Source organism: Nesoenas mayeri (assembly GCF_963082525.1).
Source record: "Nesoenas mayeri genome assembly, chromosome: 4".
Lineage (NCBI taxonomy): Eukaryota > Metazoa > Chordata > Aves > Columbiformes > Columbidae > Nesoenas > Nesoenas mayeri.
This window is the reverse complement of record NC_137540.1, coordinates 54,074,953-54,086,622: the sequence shown is the minus strand read 5'-3', so window position 1 is coordinate 54,086,622 and position 11,670 is coordinate 54,074,953.

Here is an 11,670-nt window from a genome sequence, read left to right as displayed (position 1 = left end):
TCTGGTGACATTGGGCTTTTTGCCTTCTGGATAATCACGTACTGTAACCTGCTACCAGCCTGTCACTACCTGCTTGTGACATTCAGTCCATGACTATCTCTGGCCCAACGTCAGGTTGGAGGGAGGAACAGGAGACACAGGCATGTGGTCCCCAGAACAGAGTAAGGGGCCTTATTGCAAGGTACTGGCTTTGTAAGAAATGGAAGGATGAATGTTGGGCCTATACCAGCATTTCACTAGTGGTAGAGTTGAATGTCTGGCTTGTGACTTAACCACAGGCCACCCTTGCGAAAACACGGTTTCCTGTGCTGCATCACAGCCTGCGCTTCAAAGTGAATGGCTTTTTACAAGCTCTCAAACCAGAGTGTTCACTGCCTGGTTAAATGCTGTGTGTCAGTGCTTCCAAGACTCGTTTGTGATTTCCAGCCTCTGTGTGACTGCTGTGGACTGAAGATCAGGTTGAAGACAGGCCACCCAGCAGCAGCACCTTTGCCAGAAGATACAGCAGTAGGGGACGTGCCATGCTGGGGTGTGCATCATCTTCCAGCCTGCTAAAGACAAAAGCTTCTTAAAAGAAAAACACTGAAGCAAGAGCTGTGGTATACATACAGTAAGTGTAAAATGTGCCCCCAGAAGGTAAGTAGGCAGAGAACAAGCAGTGCTTCAAACCTGTGGCACATGGGGTGGACTGTGCAGCCTCCGCCCATGGTCCTGGTTGTATTTGACCTTAAGGGCAGTGTGGATGGATGGTCTGCAGCTGGCTGGGCCCGCTGGGTACTCAGCTGCTGAGATCCTCAGGTGTGTGGGGTCCCAAGCTGGAGAGCACAGACAGAGAAACAGTTCTGCAGGAGACAGGCTGAGGCAGAGTCTTCAGTTTGGATGCTGATGAGCTGTACCCAGGGCCGGGGAAGCTTTATGGCTCTGTACAAGCCTGCATCCCTGGATCTGGATTTTGTTAATGTTCCCTCTCTCTAGGAAAGTCATCTGTGTTCTGCCTTGGCCAGAATCTGTCAAGGTGCTTCACTCCTCAGGAATGCTAAGGAGAACCGGATGGCCAGGTCTGTCCCTCAGGTTCCTGTGACAGGCTGGGTTTCTGCTGAGCTGTTGCTGCTATTTGTGGATCATCTACATGCATTACTTACTACTTCTGTTCTGCCTGGAGATCTCCTGGCCAGATCATCTCTCCTAGCACTAGCAGGGACTGCCTGCTCCTGAGGTGGTAGTGGCAGCCTGGCTAGTTCTGCTGACATGCTGATGGTAGGACCATGGTGATGTTGCTGCTGTTATTGTCAATGTCTGCACCGTTCTCCTATTTCAGACCTTTAGAGGGAAATTCCTCATCCCTCTCTCATCTTCTACCTAACTGATCCCCTAAACTTGTTACCTCTACCAGCTACAGTGAGGCTGATTTATTGTCATCAGGCTCAGAACCCCTTTTTTTAGGTTACACAGAAGATCTTAGGGAACAGGTGAATACAGTATAAGGCAAGACAGAAGGGCCTTTACAGCCATCCTACCAAGGCCTACAAGGGATGGCATGCCGTACACTGAGTGGATGCACTTGGAGAACTCTGCAAGTGTCTTAGAAGTCTGGCAGTGAGACCAGCAATGAGTGGATGTATACGGAGACATCCTTAAGATGGCTTTAGAGCATCCTCAGAAACAGTACAGGTATGGTCAAGATGATGACCCAGTCTGTATCATCGTGTCTTCCCAGGAACAAGGAATTTACGTACTCCATCCCCTGCTCTGTTCCAAACAGGAGTTCATAACTTTGGCTGGGGCAAACAAAAAAAAGCCCCCACAGTGTTTTATCAAGCTGATAGAACAATTATGACAAGCTAGAGAATTACAAGATGAAACTTGTTGCTGGAGTCTTTGCTAACCTTGTCTTGCATCAGAGGAAGAGGATCTAGAACTGAAATAAAGAACTGAAACAAAGGTAGTTCGAGTATACCAAAGAGAGCTTATTATTGCCAGTTAGACCAGCTGTAAAGAAGCTTAACACCCATTCCAACTTCTCCATCAAAGTGTTGTGTAAGATAGCAAAGCTAATTTAGAGATGATTAGTTCCAGGATAGACATTTAATTTGTGAATAGCTGGCCTTGAACCGGGAGCAGAGGCGCTAATATTTAATCCAGAAATGGAAATTGCCATGACTAAAAGAAAGGCGGCTTGCAACCGCGACTGAACTCAAGTATAATGGAATCACTGGCTACACCTAGAGAACACATCCCTGTTACCCAAACCGTGTCAAATAAGCTTGTTTTTTATAACTTCCAATGAAAGTTGTAAACAATTGATCCTGTAGCAAATCAAGCCTATGGGGCCGGGGGGGAAATGCCTCTAGACTGAGAAGAAATTAGCATAGTACTAAGAACTCTGCCAAAAAATCCCAAAACACAGGAATGCTTTAAGAGTAGACTGATGGACTTCACTTGAAGGTTATTAGTTTGTTTACTAGTCACAAATCCACCTCTGAATTTTTTTTCAGAAAGCTTTGTGAAGCAGTTTGGCTGGAAGTAAATACATTTATTCTTCCTTACAGGCTGTGAACTTGGTCCACAGAATATTATGAAAAACAGAAATATTGTACTTGAGTTGGAGAAGGATTTATTTGAGACTTTTGTTATATGACAACAATTCACACAAAGATAACTGGAATTCACTACAAAGGAATATTTAATATATAAGCAATTATTTTCATATTTTACTATTATGTGCTTAAATCTGTAACTAATTCACCTAAAAAGTTTTTGTAAATGAAGTTGCCTGCTCGCCATTGCTTTTCAAAGTTCTGGTGGCTGTGGGTTTCGTTTTGACACAACAACAATAAGCAAACCTCATCTTCTTGTTTAACAGTCACTGTGCAGCATTAAAAGGATATTAAATTAACCTTTGTTAAGCAACACCATAAGTCTTTGCAAGATCGGGGACTTTTAGGCTTCTGTGGCTGAAGGCACCTGGATGCCATACATAAATCTAAAAATTAATTATAAATAAAAATAATCGCAACAAAACTGCCCATAAGTACAAAAGTAATCAAAGGCCTGGATGAAAAGACTGAATGCACCCTCAGCAAGTTTGCTGATGATATGAAACTGAGAAAAATGGCTGACACACCAGAAGGCTGTGGCTGCCATTCAGCGAGACCTGGACAGGCTGGAGGACTGGGCAGAGAAGAGCCTGATCAAGTTCAACAAGGGCAAGTGTAGGGTCCTGCACCTGGGGAGGAATAACCCCAAACAGCAGTACAGATTAGGGGTTGACCTGCTGGAAAGCACCACTGCGAAGAAGGACTTGGGAGTTCTGGTCAACAACAGGTTGAACCTTAGTCAACAACGTGCCTTTGTGGCCAAGATGGCCAACGGTATCCTAGGGTGCATTAAGAAGAGTGTGACCAGCAGGTCTAGGAGGTTATCCTCTCCCTCTGCTCTGCCCTGGTGAGGCTGCATCTGGAGTACTGTGTTCAGTTCTGGGCTCCCCAGTTTAAGAAGGATAAGGAATTACTGGAGGGAGTCCAGTGGAAGGCTACAAAGATGATGAGGTGTCTGGATCATCTTTGTGAGGAAAGACTGAGAGAGGTGGGTCTGTTCAGCCTGGAGAAGAGAAAGCTGAGAGTGAATCTTACCAATGTTTATAAATATCTCAATGGTGGGTGTCAAGAAGGTGGGACCAGACTCCTTTAAGTGATGCCCAATGATAGGATGAGAGGCAACAGACACAGCCTGAAGCACAGGAGGTTCCATCTGAATATGAAGAGAAACTTCTTCACACTGAGGGTGACAGAACACTGGAACAGGCTGCCCAGGGAGGTTGTGGAGTCTCCTTCTCTGGAGACATTCAAGACCCACCTGGATGCGTTCCTGTGCAATCTGGTCTGGGTGAATCTGCTTTAGCAGGTGGGTTGCACCAGGTGACCTCCAGAGGTCCCTTCTAAACCCAACCATTCTGTGATTCTGTATATTAAACTAAGCTGAGTTGCTTTCCTTCACAGTATTTCTTTGCACTATATAAGCACACAAATTCATCAAGGGTAGTATTTCTGCTGAACTTCCAGGTGGAAGCCAACATTTATCTTTTGTATAGCAATTGCCAAGTAACTGAAATGAGGTCGTGCACCATCAGAGCACCATGCATAACAGGATAAGCCTATTAAACTGCCCAATCATATCCTAACGCCCACCTAAATAAAATGTAATATAAATGAAGGCATAGCAACAGCAGCTTCCAAACAAGAGGAAAAGCTTAAAATACTCACACAATCACTGCTAAGTAATTTTCAAATGTATTTATGGGAATGAAGGGGAGGGAGGATTAATCATGACATCTCAAATGCACAAAAACACAGAGACGGCAGCAGGCAGGATCTGTAACAGTAGCTCAACTCTTTCTTGATTCTTTACTCACAATCAGTGATAACAGAAAGCCTCTTGTCTACGAAGATAATTACTAATGTCACTGGCGTGCATTCCTACAGCATTTGAAGTAGGCAAACATGCTATAATAACAGTTATTGAAATTTTGTTTATGAAATGTCTGGAACTATATATAAATAGCATCTGGAGATACAGTGTCATTGGATAAGAATGTAGTACTCCATCCAGAGCTCACTTAAGTCAAAGGACTGCAAAACAATTAGTATCATGCCCTTAATAAGGTACTAAACAGATTTACATGAAACACATCACAAAGACTGTTTTATATAATAGTACTAGAAATTCATCATTATGGGTAATCCAGAAAAAAAAAAGCAGAGAGGCTTATAATGCAACTGAAGCACAATGTAAGTGCCCATACTCACATTCATAATCCAAAATGTCACTGCTCAACTGCTGCCCAACTATGGAGCAACTTGAACTCTGAAAGCATCTTGGGGGGGAACTTAAAACTTCCTGTTTGCCTCGTGTTACTTCAACAGGTGAATCCACAGTCACGGCAGCCCCAAGTTCTGCACTTGCCCACGGCTAGGAACATTCACCCTAAATTTCTACTGGTGGGATCACGTGAGTAGATGCTTCTCCTCCTTGGCCTGCAAGAGAGGCTTCATTGCCTCCATGTTCGCAAAGTGTGCTTCATACAAGCCTGTATATTCAGGTTCTGTACAAAAGGCAGTGGTGGGATTTTCTTTGCATTTTTTAAAGTGTGACTGGACAAATGAGATAAAGGTTAAACTGCTGTTCTTTTATAGATCATGTTTGCAGGATACAGAAAGCCCAGTATGATTTTTCCCCTCAGTCTGAAGAAGTTAATTTGATAGTAGTATGTTTTAGCTAATAGGCTGCTGTAAAGAAAAACTAGCCTGTGAAAGAAAAAAGAACAGAGGTTTACTGTTTCAGAAAACTGAGCATTATTAAGAAGTCTGGTGCTCAGGGCTTTCACCTGAATACAGGAGTTCCAGTCTCTGGAAATCAGGGAAGTGTTTACATTTTAGGGACTGAAACATATGACGCCTGTTCTGGTTTTCTTCTTGTTTTCACAAATGAAACTTTTTTTTTTTTTTTTAATTATTTTTTTTTGCCTACATAAGTGACAGTTTCATCAAGAAGCAGAGAGAAGGAATGCTGTCCAGTGCAGCCTGGAGGCTGATGATTGGGAAACCTTCCTGGGAGACAGGCTGACAAACTGTTCTTCCTGCATCCTGGATAAGCAGACATAAAAGACAGAGCAACCTTTTGTTCTTCAAATAAAGCACCTAAATACCTATCTTCAGGGAATCGCAGATGTTGAATCATGAGCACAGGAGACCACATCTTGGAGACCAGATAGGTGGTAAAATGAGAAAAAGAAGGTGACTTTACCTGCAGTCCCATCTTCTACGTATCCAAATGACCTTATGTAGCTCATGAGCTACATAACACCAAAATGCCCTTCTACTGCAAGGATGGACTATAAAGAACAGTTGTGGCTTTACCGCATGGTACTCTTTGGTCCCATCAGAGTTGTTTTTTTCCCTTGTTATCACCAGTCACACCCAAGTATGTTCATATCTAAATACTCTTTGTTTCATCTGATGCAGCTTTAAACTCTTTCTTGTGCACTGTTTCTAAACCCTCTCTGCAAACAATTTGCTGCCCTAGCAGTGTTTCAAGTCTGTATTGGTCACTTACATGCACACTGCTGAATGTGGTGGAGTTTTATTACTTGGATTTTTAGTTAGTTTTACTAAAAAAGGAAAATACTCTAAAATAAAATTATCATAAAATGTTGCAAATATTATAGTAAAATTTCCTTTCTTTCTGAGGAACTCACATATGATATTTTTACTATACCTTATCAATGAGCATCATAGAAACTGGCTGGATTAAACAGATGAGTGACTGTTCCTGAATAGTTTTTCAAGGTGTTTGCTAAATACAAACACTTCAGGTCCCATTAACTGTAAGAAAATATTTTATGTCTACTTAAATGAAAAAACAGGACTTTTTTCAAAATTAGAGCAAATGGAACTATTAAACCAATGTAAGTATAGTTCTTATCAAAGGCATTTCACTTTGCTTATAAAATATTGTATCAGAACATGAGTAATTTGAACTGAAACATATGAGCCAGAGATAACAGGAAAAATAATAGAGGGCCCTGTGAATGAGTTCAAGCACAGCCTGCCTTCTTTCCCAGCCATCAAAGAGGAGAAGGAAGAAAGGATATGTATTTGTGATGCTCTAGTATTGACTTCTCTTGTTGTTCAAGGATTTTCCAAGCAGTCTTTTGTGATCTTGATCTGTTTCAGTATCACCTTCTGAAATGCAACAGTAAAGCAGTAAAGTCTTCGGAAGATAATTGGTTGGTAATTTGGGAATGCATGAGACTTGGCTGAAGGGCTGGAGCTGTCTGGGTGGGGACTGCAGTTCGCCATCTTCTAGAACATGATGACCAGGGGTATGTGATGCTTGGGCAGCAGGCTTAAAATGCACAAAAGGACACACTTGTCTCAGATACTGAGGCTGGTGGGTGATAACTGGAATAAGAGAGTTGTCCTTAGCTGTGATGGTTTAGAAACTTAAGACAGGCACGGTTTGCAGAGAGTTGGCATCACTATTCCCAAGGAATGTAAAGGGTGTTACTGAAAAACAAGAAGAACTCGTATCTATTCCCATGTCTGAACGAGAAGCAGCAAGCCATGAACTGACTGGGACCAAGGAACTCCTGCTTTCATACTTACACGTAGCAAACAAAAGCCATGTAGATACAACCACCACAAACTTTGCAAGTAGGGGATGTAATGTGACTTATTTCTCACAACTGGGCAACATTGTGCTTGCATTTGACAGTTTACTTGACTGGTTCCCTCTCAGCATAGCACACGTGCAGCAGCAGAGCAAATTTCCTTGAGAAAGCTCTGGTTCTACATATGTGCACAGGCTTAAAAGTAAGCAAGTCAGTGGCCTTGGCTGCCAAGAAGACTTGAAGTTAATTGAGTGCAAAAGTGGTTTGCAGAATGGGAATGCAGGGTGCCTTGATAGTCTGGAAAGAGCACTTGCTGAGGAGTATAATTAAGTCTCTGAATCCATTCATTACTTATCCTCTCTGGCAACTGAAAGGCCAACTCATGCCAACTTTTACAGTGATTTTATACATATATATATACATATATATATGCGTGTGTAGCATCTGGTGTGAGGAAGCAGAGAGAGGAAGGTGCACAGGTGTGTGGGAGCAGGTGAGCCCCAGGGCCGGGCCCAGGCCGGACCGGGCCTTAGCCACTCGGGACTGCAGGGGCAGGGCTGGCTCCAGGTCTGTGAGCGAACTCCCCTCTGAAGGCGGTTCCCGCCTCGCCTGCCGGCCTTGCGGTCCGCCCGCGCTCCGCACGGCCAGGCGACAGCGACGTTTTCCCGCGGGAGATGGGAGGTTGTGACAGACACAAGCGGCAGCGCCGATGAAACGCTCCCCAAGAGGGACTCAGCAGGCCGGGAGAACGGGCCTCAGCTGCCCGCTGTCGCGACATGGGCGCCCGCCTGTTGCCGGCTGCCGCCTCAGAAGGCGCCTGTCCCTCTCCGTCCCCGCCGGGCCGGGGACCAGCGCCTGTTGCTATTCCTGTCGCTATTCCTGTCCGCGCTGCGGGCGGGAGGAGGGGGGGCAGCCAGCAGCAGCGTTGGGTGTATGGTCTCGGACTCGGCCTCCCCCGCCTCTTCCCGCCCGGACCGCCGGCAGGTAGGGGCGGGGCGGACCGTCCTGACCCGGCGGGCAGCAACGGGAGCGGGTGAGGAGCTCCCCCCGGCCCGGCCGGGGAGCCCGCGCTGCCGGTGCCCTGAGGGGCCTCCCCTCCCCCGGCCCGGCGGCCGTTAGCAGCTCCCTGCACCTCTCCCTCCCCTCAGCGGAGCTGGGCAGGCGGCGCCTGACAGCCCGCGGCCGCTGCCCGCCGAAGGCGCCTCCTCGCAGCGAGCACATCCTGCGGCAGCCGGGCGGCGGTAAGCGGCGGCCGGTCAGCCCCGACCCCAGCTCCGGGCCTGGCGGGGGGCGGCTGCGGGTGGGGGCCTCCGTTCTCTCGCCGGGGGCCGGCCCGGGGGAGCGGCGCTGGCGGAGCCTAGCTGCGTTTTTGGAGAGGGGAAGGAGGAAGATCGGGTTTTAGCGTTGAGGAAGTGAAAGAGTCGAGGCGAGAGATGGGGCACCCCGCGGCGGGCGCGGCTGCGGGCTGGCGGGGCTGGTCCGGCCGCTGGGTCCGGACTCTGAGGGGCAGAACCCCCCGCCCGGACGAAAGGAAGCGGCTGTGAGGCGGGTGGCGAGTTCGGCCCGGGCCCCCGCTCCGGGGTAGGTTGGGCCACTGCCCTCCCATCCCGCGGGCAGGGTCGCGCCGTCGGTGGTAGCGGAGCCCTGGGGAGGCGGCAGTAGTTGCTCTGAGGACGGTATCTCCGCGGGACGGGCGGGCGGGAGCGGGGACGGCGGGGCGGTGGTGCCGCGGTTCTCAGCTCGCGGGGCCCGGGGGGGCTGGCTTCTTGTCAGAATAACCAAAAGACACGCTTGAGTTTAATCTGCGATTGACCTCATGTGCCACGCTCTGCTTTTAGTTCTTCTCACTCTTGCCTGCACCTTCCTCACCCATCAATGCAAAACCGCTCGGTGTAACTCCCAGAACCTGCTGCTTCTTGGAGCAACACAGCGGCTCTTCCCACAGGGGTGAAACGAACCTTTCCTTCAGCAGCACTGTTGAGTTTAACCTCTCAATCCCCGCACACTGGCCCTGTGTTTTTATGGCCCTTTAAATTCGCGTACTAAATTAACGAGGGAACGATCTCTTGAAAGCACGTTCATGAGAGGTATGAAACAAATGTGGTTATTTATAGTGCAGTTTGAAAAAGATTGAGACCTTTGTGTGCTCAGTTGTGTTTGGGAGAGAGGCTGGTGTGGCGGATCTGCTGGAGGAACCGTCAGTGGTGCAGATGGTGGGATTTGTGCCTGCCGTTAAGCCCAGTGATTGAATTGTGGGTCAAAATTAATAAAAACATACATCTCCTAAACAGCAAATACCCCTGAGCTGAGGAATATGATTATGCTTTTAGCACTTGTAAATGCTGAAATAAAAATTCGCCACAGCTTGTTTTAAAGAAATGCTGAAAGTCATAGGTAATATGCAAAAGTAGAAATGCTTGCAGGTGAGAAAAGTGACAGGCTGGAAGGAATTCACTGATATATGGATGACTTGACACTTCTTTGGCTTTATAATTTGGTTAACTGAAAAGTTGGATGCAAGTATTTTGGCTGTGGATATGCAATTGAATAAAAAGAAATGGCATTCAGAATGAAATTTACCTAGCGAGCTTTCTTTAGATTTTTTTTTAGTGCGTTGCGGTGGTAGAACAGCCCAATATTTTGTTCAGGTACATAAGAGGCTGACTAAGAAGTATCCAGGCTCTAGCTTCAGTCATCAGCAAGCTCATTTCTGTGGACTCTGTTAAGGAAATAGCAACAGGGGTCAAGGGGAGGAACAGTGAGCCATTTTCTTAATTTGATAGTTGATTATAATAAACTTGTATGTTTATAGTAAAGAAAATATTACAATTTTGCTGGGATATTTTTAAATTAATCATCTATTTTTTATCTTATTTGAGGAGCGATATAAATGCTGGCTGCATTGATAAATATTTCAGGTGTGATCATTACCACAAAACCAAATTGTTTGCTTAGAGTACATGGTGGAACATTGTTCAGGGCCGTATCTGAAACTGCTCAGGGCATTGAAAGAATCCTTTAAAAGTCAGCATTTAATGCATGTGTATGAAAAAATGAAAGGAAATTAAAAATAATGTCTGAGGTGAATTGACTTCTGGACTTGCACATACTGTTGCCCACAGCATGTTATTGCTCCAGAAGGTAACAGCAGATAATAAGTAGCTATGAAACAAAAAGAACATCCTTGTAACAGAAGGGCACATTGCCACTTCAAGTTAAATTAGAACTATTTGAAAAATGAGAGCAACCTGTGGTATGATATCTAAACAATCTTATTTAACCATAGAAAACAGATAAAAAATCTTGTTTGAAGTTTTAAGAAAAAAGCAGCTTGCAACTGGCTGCCCAGTGGAAAAGTCTAATGGATACTGTGTTGTCATACCAAAGAGAGTCATTTCATGCATATTGATGGAAACATAAAAAGACCTCTTCTCAGCAGTGACCATATCGTGACATACCTTATACATATTCTCGTTTGTGATTTTTTTGTATATCCTACTATGTGGATAGAGAAATCTGTCAGCATGAGTGAAGACAATGTAAATCTCAGTCTGGGATCAGAGAGAGAGGGAGAGGAGTGGTATTTAGTTCTGGCTTGTGTTCCAGAGCTCTGGCTGCAGGCCAGGGCTCCTCATAATCCTTAAGTAGTATGATATTTCTGCTAAAATAATCAACGCTGAAGTGTAGTCAATACTAGTGCCTCTGGTTCCATTTATCACCAGGGTTCAGCACTAATGCTGTGCAAGGAAGAGCAGAGCAAATTTGTGCTCTTTAAGATGAGCTGTTTTTCACAAGACCTTGCTACATGGTTGGAAGTTTTGCTTGGTTTCTTGGAGTGCAGAAGGAACACGGACTTAGAAAAAACTGCTGTCATGTCAGCAGCCTGATGTGATGTAATTACACAGTTCTCTCTCAGATGAACTGCAGAAGTTAAGGAAGCTGGACCTTTTCTGTTCAGCAACTCATCAGTCAAACTCCTAATTTAATCATTGATGTGTAGAAGCTCTGACTGCTTTCTTGCTTGATGTATCTTCTAAACTCACCAGTTTTGCTGTGGGTCCCAGCACTCCAACTGCTACGAAGTGAGGGGTTGAGCTGGAGGAGAGGGAAGGATTACTTAGGTTAAGAGTCTGAAACTTTTGGCTGTATCTCTTTATTGAATTCAGTCCAGTCCAAAAGAAACAGCAGAAGAAGGATAACTCTTCACCACTGTTGTAGTTTTTGCCTTTTGTGTGTGTTTGTTCTTTTGGTTTAAAACAATCTCTCTCCCTTCTTTAGCTTTTTATTCCTGTATTAGTTTGAGTCCATTCCAAATCTGTCTGGTTTTCTGCCAGTTGCCAACGTGTGATTTACCGTGCCCTGTCCTCCTAGGTTAACACTGTTTGTTTTCTGTACCCCACAAGGTTTTCCTTCCTAATCTCAAAGCCGACCTGGGCTCATCCAACCCAATGGCACCCAGAGCCTGTACCTTGTCCTTGTGATAAAGTCGTTGCTCTCTTGAG